The sequence below is a fragment of the Dromiciops gliroides genome, chromosome X (assembly GCF_019393635.1).
Source record: "Dromiciops gliroides isolate mDroGli1 chromosome X, mDroGli1.pri, whole genome shotgun sequence".
NCBI classification, from domain to species: Eukaryota; Metazoa; Chordata; class Mammalia; order Microbiotheria; family Microbiotheriidae; genus Dromiciops; species Dromiciops gliroides.
Window position 1 is genome coordinate 81,074,174 of NC_057867.1, and position 15,296 is coordinate 81,089,469.

At 42.7% G+C, this 15,296-nt stretch overlaps 1 long non-coding RNA gene across 1 annotated transcript in view; it reads left to right on the forward strand.

Annotated features, from left to right (window-relative positions):
- Positions 1-13,890: 13,890 nt before the first annotated feature.
- The window catches only part of LOC122733804, a 39,529-nt gene continuing 38,123 nt past the window's right edge, over positions 13,891-15,296 (forward strand). Inside the window, exon 1 of the long non-coding RNA XR_006353971.1 lies at positions 13,891-14,059. This is a non-coding gene — a long non-coding RNA (uncharacterized LOC122733804). The remainder of the gene's footprint in view (positions 14,060-15,296) is intronic.

The following is a 15,296-nucleotide window of genomic DNA, read 5'->3' on the forward strand; positions in this document are numbered from 1 at the left end:
GAGTTCACGTAGCCTGGTCTGTAATTCCTGTATATAGGAGGCAACAGAAGTATCACCTCCCACCAGTGATGTATAAACTGGGGAAAAAGTTTTAGCTTGGATAGGAGGGTGACCAAAAAGCATTTCATAAGGAGATATATGAAGTTCTCCTCTTGGTCTACTGCGTAAATAGAATAATGCCAATGGTAGAACATCAGGCCATTTCAAATGGGTTTCAGTACATAATTTGCCAATCATACTCTTAAGCTCTTTATTCATACGTTCAACTTGGCCTGAACTTTGTGGATGGTAGGGCGTGTGGAATTTTGGAGTCACTCCCAAGAAAGAATAGATTTGGGATAAAATCAAATCAGTGAAATGTGTGCCTTTGTCAGAATCGATGCGGGCTGGTGGGCCAAAACGAGGTACTATCTCTTTTTGTGTTTTTTTTTTTGTGTTTTTTGTGGTTTTTTTAGTGAGGCAATTGGGGTTAAGTGACTTGCCCAGGGTCACACAGCTAGTAAGTGTTAAGCATCTGAGGCCGGATTTGAACCCAGGTACTCCTGACTCCAGGGCCGGTGCTCTATTCACTGCGCCACCTAGCTGCCCCGGTACTATCTCTTTAAGAAGAATTTTGGCAACAAAAGCAGCTGTGGCTCGGGGGCTGGGAAAGGCCTCCACCCACCGAGTGAGTTGATCAACTATAACAAGGCAAAATTTATAATGTCCTGCTTTTGGCATCGTAATATAATCAATTTGTAAGTGCTCAAAAGGTGTATATGCTAGAGGACGCCCTCCATAAGCTTTGGCCTTAAAAGCATACTGATTATAAGACTGACATGTGGAGCAGCCCGAGCAGATTCGAGATGCTGTATTAGTCACACCTGGTGCTATCCAGGTTCTCTTAATAGAGTCTACAATGCCTTGTGTACCAAAATGGCCTTTTCTGTGAACAGAGAGGCATACCTGGTGGTAGAATTTCCAGGGAAGAAGTGGCTTACCTTCCGGAGACACCCAGATGCCATTGATCTGTTTCGCCTTAAATTTCTTTTTCCACTTTTCTACTTCAGAATCATCATAGGTTAGGTTGGAAGGAATATCCTCAGAAGGTGAAAGGTTAAATACATGTTCAGGAGCTTCTAATGCAGCAAGCTTGGCTGCAGAATCAGCTCGTGCATTTCCCTTTGAAACAGGATCACTATTCACTGTGTGGGCAGGGCAATGTACAACGGCTAGGGAAGAAGGCAGTTTCAGGGCATCTAAGAGGTCCTCGATAAGGTCCCCATTGGCAATAGCCTTGCCCGAGGATGTTAGAAAGCCTCGTTGATGCCAAATCATACCCATAAAGTGGCATATGCCAAAGCCATATTTTGAGTCAGTAAAAATAGTGGCACTCTTACCTTTGGCTATATTACAGGCCTGTGTAAGAGCCACAAGTTCAGCAGCCTGTGCACTAAAATGGGAAGGCAGAGAAGCTGCCCAGAGGGTGTCATAATCAGAAACTACAGCAGCTCCAGTAAAACGGGTTCCCTCTCTCATAAATAAGGAACCATCTGTATAGAGGACAAGATCAGGATTTTCTAAAGGTATATCAAAAAGATCATCATGGGTTTTTTCAGCCATATCAACTAAAGAAGCACAGTCGTGCAATGGTTCCCCCGAGAATGGTAAGTTAGGGAGTAGCGTTGCTGGATTGAGAACTGTGTAGCGTTTTAAAGTGATATTCTCATTACCTAACAGTGTTATTTCATACTTAGCCAGCCTTTGATCTGAAAAGGCTTGTGTCCTGTGACGTAGTAAGAGAGCCCCTACTTCGTGAGGGCATTGCACCATTAGAGGGTTACCTAGGACCAAATCAGAGGCTTTTTCTACCAAAAGGGCTGTGGCCTCCACTGCCCTAAGGCAAGGTGGTGCTCTAGCCGCTACAGGGTCCAGCTGAGTTGAATAGTAGGCTATAGGACGTTGGTTAGGCCCCAGTGATTGAGTCAGAACTCCAGAAGCCACCCCCCTTTGTTCATGCACAAAGAGAGTGAAAGGCTTACTATAATCTGGTAGTCCTAGGGCAGGTGCTGATAACAAGGCCCGTTTTAATTCTTTTATGGCTGAGAGATGCTGGGGATCCAACTGTAAAATGTCTGGGACAGAACTTTTTATTAGAGCTATGAGAGGTTTAGTAATTTCACCAAAAGAGGGTATCAATTGTCTACAGTACCTGGCTGCTCCCAGAATGGCTCTCAACTGCCTCTTAGTAGTGGGGGCAGAGAGTTGTTGAATGGCCTGGACTCGCTTAGAAGAGACAGAGTGAGTTCCAGAAGCCAAAATAAATCCTAAATAGTCTACCTGGGGCAAACACCATTGTACCTTTGACTTGGAAACCTTGTGTCCTCTCTAAACCTTGTGTCCTCTCTTGTGCAGCTCCAGCAGTAAGTGACGGCTATCTTCCTGACAAATTTCAGCATTAGGAGAGGCCAAAAGTAAGTCATCAACATATTGTACTAGTGTGGAGCCTTTAAAGGTAATGGAGGCCAGATCCTGCTGTAAAATTTGGGAAAATAATGTGGGACTGTCTACAAATCCCTGTGGGAGTCTAGTCCAGATCCACTGTCTATTTTTCCAGGTAAAAGCAAATAAATATTGGAAGTCCTCATGTACTGGTATGGAGAAAAAGGCAGAGCAGAGGTCTACCACTGTGAAACATGTAGATTCATAGGGAATGGATGAAATTATCATAGCTGGGTTTGGAACTATAGCATGTCTAGGAATAACATAATTATTCATCGCTCTAAGATCTTGCACAAAACGATAAACAGGTTTACCATCTGGCCCAGGCTTTGGTTTTTTAACTGGCAAAATGGGAGTATTGCATGGAGAGTGATGAGATGGAATAATAATACCCTGGCTTTTCAAAGCCTCAATTATAGGTGTGATCCCTTCTATTGCTTCCCTAGACAATGGATACTGTGGAATGGAGGGGGGTGGTCCCCCCTTAACTTTAAAGGTAACAGGCATGGCAGACTTAAGGAGCCCCACCTCATTAGGGGATGAGGCCCATAAAGACTCAGGAATGTCAGAGGGAATTTTGGATACTTCCCCTACTGTTCCTTGACCTTCTGTAAGTAAAATTGGTAATAAATGAACAGTATCCTCTGGCAATTGTAGGGAGACAGCCCCATCTGGAGCACAAGATATGGTTGCTCTAAGCTTGCAAAGGAGATCATGACCTAATAAATTTACAGGGGCATCAGGCATGAGTAAAAATGAATGTTCTACTGTTAAGGGCCCCATAGATACCATGCGAGGATTCAATTTTGCCACTCTCTGGCTCTTTCCTGAGACTCCCACTACATTCAAAAATCCTACAGGTCTACACCCAGCATCTGGTTTGCTTACTAATACTGATTTAGAGGCTCCTGTGTCTAGCAGACAATCGTAATAAGTCTCACCCACTTTTAGGGTGACATGTAGTTCTTTACTCTGGGGAGGTGAATGGACTGGCACAAGTGTATTCAAAAAATCTGGATCTGGGAATATATGGCTTTCATTATCTATGTTCCATTCCTCCCCAAGACCCCGTCATTCCTGTGCCCTCCTCTGAGAGGGACCTTGGTTACCATTATTCTGGTACTGCTTTTCTGTATTCCTCCGAAAAGATCTATTTCTATTTTGATTTCGCCTGTAATTAGAATTAGAATTTCTTCTCCAACTCCTACATTCTCTCAATTCATGCCCCTCCTTACGACAGTAACAACACACCTTAGTGTCCTTGTTCCGGTGTTCACATAGCTGACTAGGAATTGCCGGTGCCAGAATGCTCTGTTTAGGGTGATCTGGACCTTCCTCACGTGAGTCAAAGACATAATTTGCAAGTTCCTTAATCCTATCTACTGTGAGAGTTCTCCAGTCTGGACATTGTGTCAGAAAGTATCTGCGTATTTCTGGCAGTGAATTATAAACAAATGTGTTGAGAACGATATAGGAATCTCTTAAATCTACTGGATCCAATCTGGTGTACTGTCTAGCGGCCTCACAAAGTCTATCATAAAATCTGTTTGGTCTTTCATTAGCCTCCTGAGGTAGGCTTAAAAATTTCTGCCAGTTTTCCAGTTTTCTAGAGCAAGATTCCATTCCCTTCAGAAGTGTTTCTCTAGCATCTTTTAATCTTTGGAAATCCCTATCATTATTATAATTCCACTCTGGATCCTTTAGAGGCCATTCCACATCGGCCTTACCCTTCGCAACAAGGGCATTTCCTGCTGAGATAATGTCTGTAATCTCAGTTGGGGACAGTAAAGTTTCCATAAGGCAAGTAACATCAGCCCAAGTGGGTTGATATATATTAAATATAGTTCTTAACTGTGAAATTACAGTGTTTGGATTTTTCTCAAAACTAGGGATGATTGATTTCCATGCGCTCAAGTCACTTGGTTTAAAGGGGCTATATTTTCTGTCTTGAATTGGTGCTCCTTTTTTGGTATGTTCTATAGTTTCCTGCAGGGGGAGCAGTTTCTGCTGATCTGATTCTAAACTTGGATCATCTCTAGTAGAAAGAGCCATCTTGACGGCTCTCTCCATATGTGACAATTTCCCCCATATTATAACAATGATAATAGCAAAAATAAAATCCTTAGTCATATGAACTATGGATGTGGTATTAAAAGGTATTTCAATTGCAGGCATAAAATTTCTACTTATATTAAACATATTTTCCCAAAGATTCACACTTAGACTATTATACAAAAAACTTTTTGCTGCCTGAATGAAGAAAAAACCAATAATGTTATGAAGGACCATTGAGTAAACTATTCCTCTAAGTCTGGACATTATGCTGTCCCAATACATTCCAATGAGAAAAATCAAAGGGATAGTAGAATATTCGAGCATCTTGCCCTTTAAACTGGGCTGGCTTTTCTGTTTAAAGCAAGGCTTTTAGAGGCTTAAAGCAAGGGAGATTAGGCAAATGAGGCAAAATCAGTGGGGGTATTTAAGAGAAAGTCCACTAAATTAGGTGGCTCATGGCCAAAGTAGGGAGGGTGGGAGGGTCCTTAAGATCCCTTCAGGGGTCGCCAAACTGTGAGATTAAAATTGGATATTAGATCATAAATCTCCCCTACTTAACCTTTCCCTTAATTTATCTCCCAGACTAGTAAATGGAAGAAGCTTCTGGTTTTCTAGTTAGAGCTTTTATTGTATGGTAGTCACAAGGTGATGTTGATTAGAAGGATAGGAAAGTAGAAATACAATACAAATCGTCTTAAGTCTAGGCTTAGTCTATATTCCGTATAAAACTCACCAAAAGCCCAAGGCCACCTTTGGGGAGAGAGACCGAGTCAAGCACGTGCTGTTAACCGAGAGCCGGGCCGAGTCAAACTCCACTCAGCATCTGTCTGTGCAGCACAGCCAGGAGACCAGCTGAGCAGGAAAAAGGCCCCACTTCTGTTCTCTCCTTGCCTTTTAAGCTCGCACCCGGAAGTTGAGTGCTCAGCAGGCAATCTGGCGTGCGTCGCAGGCGGACTGGTGTGCGTAGCTCATGCTGTTGGTCTCCTCCCCAAAAGGGTGGTCCTAAAAAAACTGGCGTCTCTTCATTATCTAACCGACTGTTAAAACTTTTTACCACAAGGACATGATAAAGCATTCCAAAGTCTTTGCAAGAAAATCCCAAATGGAGTCAGGCAAAGTCAGACAGGACTAAACAACAATGACAAATCACTGATTTGTCATTTAGTTTGAGATCTGCTACTGATAGTCACTAACCCAACCCCTTTCTTTCCTCCTTTCCCACTCCATTATTACCCCCTAAGATACATGACCTCCAGTGCTTAGAGTCAAGAAGAACTAAGTTCAGATCATGCCTTTGATACTTATAAGTTGCATGACCCTGGGCAAGTCCCTTGACTTCTCTTCACCATTTTGGTGCCTGGATGGGCTAATTAAACTCTTTCTTTTTCTTTTTTCTTTTTTTTTGTGGGGCAATTGGGGTTAAGTGACTTGCCCAGGGTCACACAGCTAGTAAGTGTTAAGTGTCTGAGGCCGGATTTGAACTCAGGTCCTCCTGAATCTAGGGCTGGTGCTCTATCCACTGCACCACCTAGCTGCCCCAGCTAATTAAACTCAATGTTATGAGTGTTTCCTCGAGTCTCTCCTATCTCTATTTCAGAGGGAACAAATTTATAAAGACACAGATCATCCAAGGGACAACAGTCATTATGGTATAACACAATGGATGGGGGTATTCGATTCCAAAAAGGAAGCAGACCACACCAGTATAGATTATATATGGTGATTTATTAGAGTTATTTGGGGTTAACTGTGTTGTATAAGGGAATTTATTCATGAGACCAGCCCTGTGGTGGCAACAGGACAGAGTGATGGATCCCTGCACCCTCAGTGGGCCAGGTCAGGTATATAGAAAAAGAACAAAGAAGGCCAAGAGCCAGGGATGACCAGTGGTCAAGTGCAAGTTTTCCCAAGGGATAGTTAAAGTTAGTTTACATTCTCTGTGAGATTATAGGTCCTCCTCCCTGACTCTTTCTCCTACCATACATAAAGATATTTGGGGAGTTCCTAACTCAGGTAGGGCAACTCCAGTTTTTCCTCAGGGTGGATGATGTATTTAGAAAGGGCTGAGCTCTTGCAGAAGCTCACTACCCTGAGAATCAGCTCTTTTCCTACCTATCCCTGGCCTCAAGGCAGCCTCCTGAACAGTGGCTTGGCCACAGTCCTCTGGGATTTCTGAATCTCTCCATCTAGGGGACTCAAGGTTAGAGCACTGTGCCTGGAGTTAGGAAGATCTGAGTTTAAATCCAGTCTCAGGCACTTACTAGCTATGTCACCTTGGGCAAGGGCAAGTCAGAGTGTTGAAGGTCCAGCACTCTTTCATCTTTCTGCCTCCTCAGTAAGATTGACAACCATCTCAGCTTGACTGTGATCTTACAGAGTTGTCTGGGGCACTAAGAGGTTAGGTGACTTGACTGTGGTCATGCAGTTAGCATGAGTCTGAAGCAGGGCTCAAACTCTAACCCTTCCTGACTCTGCAGCTGGCCCTCTCTCCTTAGACCTCAGAGGGTCCCCCTATTTCATCCAGCCACAGTACAAGCATCACCTCTTCTATGAAGCCTTTCTTTTTTTTTGGTGAGGCAATTGGGGTTAAGTGACTTGCCCAGGGTCACACAGCCAGTGTCAAATGTCTGAGGCCAGATTTGTTTTTGTTTTTTGTTTTTCTTTTTTGTGGGGCAATGAGGATTAAGTAACTTGACCAGGGTCACACAGTGAATCCAGATTTGAACTCAGGTCCTCCTGAATCCAGGGATGGTGCTCTATCCACTGCATCACCTAGCTGCTCCCCATGAAGCCTTTCTTGATACCAGCTTCTAGTGGCCTCACTCCCAGACTGTGTACTTTGCCTTTATTTGTATTTATTTGTATACTTTGTATACTTTGATGTATTTTCTGTCTCAATAGAACATAAGGTTCTAGGGGTTAGGGACTGTGTCCTTAATAGTTTGCATCTCCAGAACCTAGCACAGTGACTGCTATTCAGTAGGCACTTAAGGAATGCTTGTACATTGCTCAGTTAGGACACTTGTCTTTCTGTATGCTCAGTACATAGGAAGAGCTTATCTCTAGGTATAGAATGAATAAATGAATGAATTGTAGGCTTAAGCTAGATTAATTTTTTTTTAGATCTAAGCTTAGTCTATATTCTTTATAAAACTCACTGAATCCCAAAGCTACCCCTCAGGCTGAGAACCAGCATCAAGCACATGTTGCCACCGAGGACCAGGGCCGATCACCCGAGCATGCCATCAAACCTGAGCCAGTGTGTGTCCAGAGCGAGAGACCACTTCCGTTCTCTCCTCGTTTTGAAGATCTCAGCCTGGAAGTGGAGTGCTTGGTCATGCTCTCCCGAGCATCAGCTGGCACACAGCTGTTCATCATGGTCTCCTCCCCGAAAGGGTGGTCCTTCAAAAACTGGTGGTCCTTCAGTTATTGTTAGCCAACTCTTTTTTTTAATTGATAAAGTATTTTATTTTTTTCCCGTTACATGTAAAGATAGTTCTCAACTTTTGTTTATACAAGCTTTACAATTTCAGATTTTTCTCCCTCCCTCCCCTCCCTCTCCCATCCCCTAGACAGCAGGTAATCTGATATAGGTGTTTTATTATTCCATTGTATTCATATACCACAACTTGTCCAGCCATTCCCTAATTGATGGGCATCCCCTCAACTTTCAATTCCTTGCCACCATATAAAGAGCAGCTATAAATATTTTTGTACATGTGGGTCCCTTTCCCCTTTCCATGATTTCTTTGGGAAAAAGACCCAAAAGTGGTATTGCTGGCTCAAAGGGTATGGTCAGCTTTATCATCCTTTGGGCATAATTCCAAATTACTCTCCAGAATGGTTGGATCAGTTCACAGCTCCACCAACAATACATTAGTGTTCCAATTTTCCCACAGCTTCTCCAACATTTATTATTTTCCTTTTTTGTCATTTTAGCCAATCTGATAGGTGTCAGGTGGTACCTCAGAGTTGTTTTAATTTGCATCTCTCTAACCAATAGTGATTTAGAGCATTTTTTCATATGGGAATAGATAGCTTTGGTTTCTTCATCAGAAAACTGCCTGTTCATATCCTTTGACCATTTCTCAATTGGGGAATGACTTGGATTCTTATAAATTTGATTTAATTCCCTATATATTTTAGAGATGAGGCCTTTATCAGAAGTACTGGCCACAAAAATTGTTTCCCAGCTTTCTGCCTCCCTTCTAATTTTGGATGCATTGCTTCTGTTTGTACAAAATTTTTTAAATTTAATGTAATCAAAATCATCCATTTTGCATTTTATAATATACTCTATCTCTTGTTTGGTCATAAACTGTTTTCCTTTCCAAAGATCTGATAGGTAGACTATTCCTTTCTCTCCTAATTTACCTATGGTATCACCTCTTATGTCTAAATCATGTATCCATTTTGATCTTATTTTAGTATAAGGTGTCAGATGTTGGTCTATGCCTAATTTCTGCCATACTATCTTCCAGTTTTCCCAGTAGTTTTTGTCAAATACTGAGTTCCTATCCCAGAAGCTGGAGTCTTTGGGTTTATCAAACACTACATTACTAGTGTCATTTACTACTGCATTTCCTGTGCCTAGCCTATTCCATTGATCTACCACTCTATTTTTTTAGCCAGTACCAGATAGTTTTGATGACTGCCCCTTTATAGTAAAGCTCCGTGTTTGGTACCGCTAACCCACCTTCCTTTGAATTTTTTTTCATTATTTCCCTGGATATTCTTGATTTTTTGTTTTTCCAGATGAATTTTGTTATTATTTTTTCTAGCTCTATAAAATAATTTTTAGGTAGTCTGATTGGTATGGCACTGAATAAGTAAATTTATTTAGGCAGTATTGTCATTTTTACTATATTAGCTCTGCCTATCCATGAGCAATTGATATCTTTCCAGTTATTTAGATCTGATTTGATTTGTGTGAAGAGTGTTTGGTAGTTGTGTTCATAGAGTTCCTGGGTTTGTCTTGGCAAGTAGACTCCCAAGTATTTTATATTATCTACCGTTACTTTAAATGGAATTTCTCTTTCTATCTCTTGCTGCTGGACTTTGTTGGTCATGTGTAGAAATGCTGATGATTTATGTGCATTTATTTTATATCCTGCTACTTTGCTAAAGTTGTTAATTGTTTCAAGTAATTTTTGAGTTGATTCTCTAGGATTCTCTAAGTATACCATCATATCATCTGCAAAGAGTGATAGTTTTGTTTCCTCCTTGCCTTTTCTAATTCCTTTAATTCCTTTCTCTTCTCTGATTGCTAAAGCTGACATTTCTAGGACAATATTAAATAATAGGGGTGATAATGGACATCCCTGTTTCATTCCTGATCTTATTGGGAAGGCCTCTAATTTATCTCCATTGCATATAATACTTGCTGATGGTTTTAGGTAGATGCTGTTTATTATTTTAAGGAAAGCTCCACCTATTCCTAAACTCTCTAGTGTTTTTATTAGGAATGGGTGCTGTATTTTGTCAAAAGCTTTCTCTGCATCTATTGAGATAATCATATGATTTTGGTTGGTTTTCTTATTGATGTGGTTAATTATATTAATAGTTTTCCTAATGTTGAACCAGCCCTGCATTCCTGGTATAAATCCCACCTGGTCATAGTGTATTATCCTGGTGATCACTTGCTGTAATCTCCTTGCTAATATCTTATTTAAGATTTTAGCATCAATATTCATTAGGGAGATTGGTCTATAATGTTCTTTCTCTGTTTTTGCTTTGCCTGGTTTTGGTATCACCACCATATTAGTGTCATAAAATGAATTTGGTAGAACTCCTTCTTCACCTATTTTTCCAAATAATTTGTATAATATTGGAATTAATTGTTCTTCAAATGTTTGGTAAAATTCACCCGTAAACCCATCTGGCCCTGGGGATTTTTTCTTAGGGAGTTCATTAATGGCTTGTTCAATTTCTTTTTCTAATATGGGTTTATTTAAGGATTTTATTTCCTCTTCAGTTAACCTGGGCAGTTTGTATTTTTGTAAATATTCATCCATTTCATTTAGATTGTTAAATTTATTGGTATACAATTGGGCACAATAATTCCTAATTATTGATTTAATTTCCACTTCATTGGTGGTAACATCGCTCTTTGCATTTTTGATACTGATAATTTAGTTTTCGTCTTTCTTTTTTTAAATCAAATTAACCAATATTTTATCTATTTTATTGGTTTTTTCATAAAACCAGCTCTTAGTTTTATTGATTAATTCTGTAGTTTTTTTGCTTTCAATCTTATTAATATCTCCTTTAATTTTCAGGATCTCTAGTATCTAATTGGGGATTTCTAATGTGTTCTTTTTGCTAGATTAATTATTAATAATTATAATTCTATCTCTTATTTATGTCTCCCATTTTAAATTTTCATAAGTTATCACATTATTATTTTATTTATCATATCTAATTTATATAATACTTAGACTTTAATTTGATACATGGTGTTGTGAGCTGTTGATCCATCAAATTTCTTCCAAACTGCCTTCTACCTGTGCCATCTGTTTGTTTCACTACACAGAGTTCTCTCTTTGCATAAGTGGACCATTGGGCAAACCTCTAAGTAGAGCAATTTTGACCATAATGTGAATTTGCCCTTGGAACAAGGGAGGGAGGCAGGAAGGACCTATGTACCTGTGAAGGGAGGGGTCCAGGAGAGGGTTCAAGCATACACTCTGAGGCCAGGGACAGAGAAATGAGAGTATGAGAAGGATGAGGCAGGTGTTGGGCCAGTCATATGATGGCTGAGACAGGAACAAGATCACCCAGGAGGCAGTCATGTGGAGGCTAGACATGGCCACAGACAGGAGAGGACAAGCAACACATGAACTGAGGAAGGACACATGGCACTCAAGTGTAGATGGATGGATGCCAGACATGCAGATAAATGGGCAGAGCAGCCAAAAGTCTCATCTCTGGTCACTGGAGATGTCAGGCTAAGCCCTGATCCTGAGCTTTGTGTTGTTTGAAAATATATGGGGCTGGGGGCAGCTAGATGGCGCAGTAGTTAAAGCACCGGCCCTGGATTCAGGAGTACCTGAGTTCAAATCCGGCCTCAGACACTTGACACTTACTAGCTGTGTGACTCTGGGCAAGTCACTTAACCCCCATTGCCTTAAAAAAAAAAAAAGAAAAGAAAATATATGGGGCTGCTAGGTGGCACAGTGGATAGAGCAGCGGCCCTGGAATCAGGAGTACCTGAGTTCAAATCCAGCCTCAGACACTTAACACTTACTAGCTGTGTGACCCTGGGCAAGTCACTTAACCCCAATTGCCTCACTTAAAAAAGAAAGAAAGAAAATATATGGAGGTGCCTGTCACTGTTCTAGGTTTTAGCAAACTTAGTTGAGGTTTCTAATATATTGCTACTTATAAATTAGAGACTATAGCACCATTCTTTGGCATTAAGCATTTATTAAATCATATTAAATGTTAGTAAAGAGAGAGCACATGGCTCTGAAAGTTCAGAAGCCTTACATTACCTAGGATAGAGAGAGCAAGGGGGCCAAGAGGCTACCTCCTCCAGCATCTAAGCCAAGAGAAACTGTGAGAGAGCATAAGCTCCCTGTGGTCCAGAGGAGAGGCAGCCCTTACACACTGCTCAAAGTTAATTAGCTAGCATCATTCAAATCTATTGGTTTACTGGACTTAAGGGTGGTCCATATTAAAATGAGCAATACATACTGAGGTCAGAGTCCAGAGGACAGACCCTCTGAGGGGAAAGGCTTTCAGGTAGGGGTGGTTTTAATCTCTATTGTCTCTCCAACTTTACTGACTCTGGGCTGGCTCTGAAAGACATCAGGCAAAGCTCCTGATGGGGGGCTTCTGGGACCCCCAAAACCCATTATTTTCTCACAGTCTGAAGAGGTGGAAAGCATCACTCTGCACTCCAAAGCCCCCTTCTTTCCTGCTTCCCAACTCTCCATCAATACCCTTTAGATTCTCCACCTCATTTAAAAATGTTCATTGATATTTTCTGTTTCTTACAACATGGTATCCCATGTATACCTCCATCTTTCTCTCCTCCTCCATGCCATGTGACAAATGGTGGGGTTTTTTGTTTTAGGAAGGAAAAAAGTCAACACAAGTATATAGTACACAGAGGAGAAGATACTTGTGGCAGGAGACACTGTCTGAAAATATTCCAGCTGCTACAGGCTTGCTCTCTGGGGAAGCACATCTGCTCTTAGAACATGCAGAGGAGTGTCTTTCATTGCCATTGTGGTTGATGAGAACAGCTTGAGGACGACTTGAATTGGGTGGGAGCTCTGACTGGCACAAGGAGCCCAATTGGGCAGGAATTTCCCAGTCTCTACTCCATATCTTCTTTTCTCCAGTCTCAGGGCTCTAGTCTCAGCAGGTAGTTGAGGCTCTGGGTAAGAGACCATAGGGTTTGGCCTTGGCTGTAGTCCATCCATCCCCATTCCCATCAGGACAGATCCCTTCACATGCACAGCCACCCGTACCATCAGTTGGCCTTAGGTGCTCATTGCACAATCCCTGAAAGCTAAGAACTCTGTCTCTGGCTGCTGAATGGGCTGGCCCAACTATGGTCTTATTACTCTGGCAGTCAACACCAACCAGGGAATTCTGGGCTTGCTTCTTCCTTTACCCTCAGTGTGAGTCATGAGGTCTTTGAATCTCATCCCAGTGGCCAATTATGCCAAATGTGAGAGCCTGGCCTAATGCTAGTGTTCAGTTCAAAATCATTGTTGGCATGAGATTCAGCACTCCCAAGTCACTGAATTTAACAACAGCAGGTTTACTTTGGACTCACACAGCATGGTGGGGATGACAGATGACCAGTGTGGTTCTGGATGCATCAGCCTGTGGCATCCATCATGTGTTTGAAGAGTCACAGGGTGATTGTGCTGCCATGTGTGCTTAGGCTTCCTCTGAGGCATGCATGTGTGCCTAGGACTAGATCAGGTGCTTACTGAGAGGATACCTGGAAGAGCTATCCACTATCTTTGGTGCTGAAGTGATGGGGTTTTATCTGTTGATATCTCATGTTAACTAAGCTGGTGTGTCAGTTCTTGAAAACTCATTTGGCAAAAAGTAAAACTAGGATAAGGCTTTCCCAGAACAAAGAAACCACAGAAAGGCGGGCTCCCAACTCCTCTGGAATGACGTCCCAGATCCCCCTCCTGGGACTCCCTCCCTCCTGCATCCTTCCTCCCTCTGCTCAGGGATGAGATCATCCCTGCTCCCTCAGTGGTCCCGCCTCTCCTGTCTCCCATTGGGTGAAGTCTGCTAGCACCACCACTACTCCGCCCCATGGTGATGCCAATTTATCCTGGTTCTCGACAAGCATCAGTCCTTTGTGTCTTTGGAGGAAGAGGAGAAGGAGGAGGTTTGGGATCCCAGTGCCATGGAGGCTGGACATGGATCCCCAGGAAGATGGAGGTCTGCCTTTCCCTTATCCTCTGCTCTCTATTCCTCCTATACCTCCTCCCTACTCCCCTGACCAATGCCCAAGGGAGCTGCATGTCCTTGACTGCAGATGGGTGAGGTAAGTTCTCCCTCTCATGCTGCCCCTGCCCTTCTGCCCTTTCCTCTCCTTCCCCTACCACTCCCCATATTTCCCCTACCTTTCCCCTCCTTATTCTTCTTAGATGCCCCCTAAAAAGTTCTCCAGAACATTCCTGCCCCCATAACCTTTTCTCAGTGCCCTAAGGGATGTGGGTGGGGTATTGCCGGAGTATTGATACCATTCTTTATGCTTGTGCTGTGTATGTAAGTGGGATCTTGTATGTGTAGGTGGGGGTGTGTATATGTATGTATGTATGTGCACATATGTGTAACTGTGTGTGCCTGCTTCTCCCGAGTTGCCCAGACTTCCTGTTAGCCTAGGGCTACCTTCCTGCCCAGCTCTTTGTTTTGAGGATTCAGTCCTTGGGAGGTATTGGGGTGGGGTGGTGGCCAGCTGCGTAAAGCCTTTGGGGATGCTCCCTCTTCTCCTCAAGTGGAGGCTGGCTTCTTTTCTTCCTATTTCTTTCTTCCTTCCTTCCCACTCTTGTCCTGCACCTGCTTGACCTTTGACTTAGGAATTCACCTCTTCCCTTCACCATTCTATCCCTCATCATGTCTTCCTTTGTTGCATCCATGTGTGCCTATGAGTAGATTAGGGGGCTTACTGAGAGGGTACTTGGTAGAGCTTTCCATTTTCTTTGGTGCTGAAGTGATGGTTTTTATCTGTTGATAGATATCATAATAACTAAGCTGTTGTGTAAGTTCTTGAAAGATTATTTGGAAAACGTAAAAGCTGAGATAAAGATTTCTTAGAACAAAGAAAGGGCAGAAGGCTGGTTGGTGCTCCTCACTCCTCTGGAATGATGTCACAGAGCCCCTTCCCCTCCCTATGTCCTTCAGACATCCCTCCTCCCTCTGCTCAGGGATTAGATCAGCTCTGCTCCATCAGTGGTCCCGCCTCTCCTGTCTCCCATTGGCTGAGGTCAGCCAGCACCACCACCACCCCACCCCTATGATGATGTCACTTTATCCTGGTCCTCCACCAGCATCAGTCCTTTGTGTCTTTGGAGGAGGAGGAGGTGGCTTGCGTCCCCTGTTCCCTGGAGCCTGGGCAGGGGTCCCCTGGTAGCTAGAGATCTGCCTGCCCCTCATCCCCTTCTCCTTCCCTTCCTTCCTTTACCTCCTCCCCCCAACAATCCCCAAGGGTCTTGCATGTGTTTTATTGGGGGGGGGTGTGAGGTAAGATCTCCCTCTCTTCTGCTGTCCCTTCTGATGTT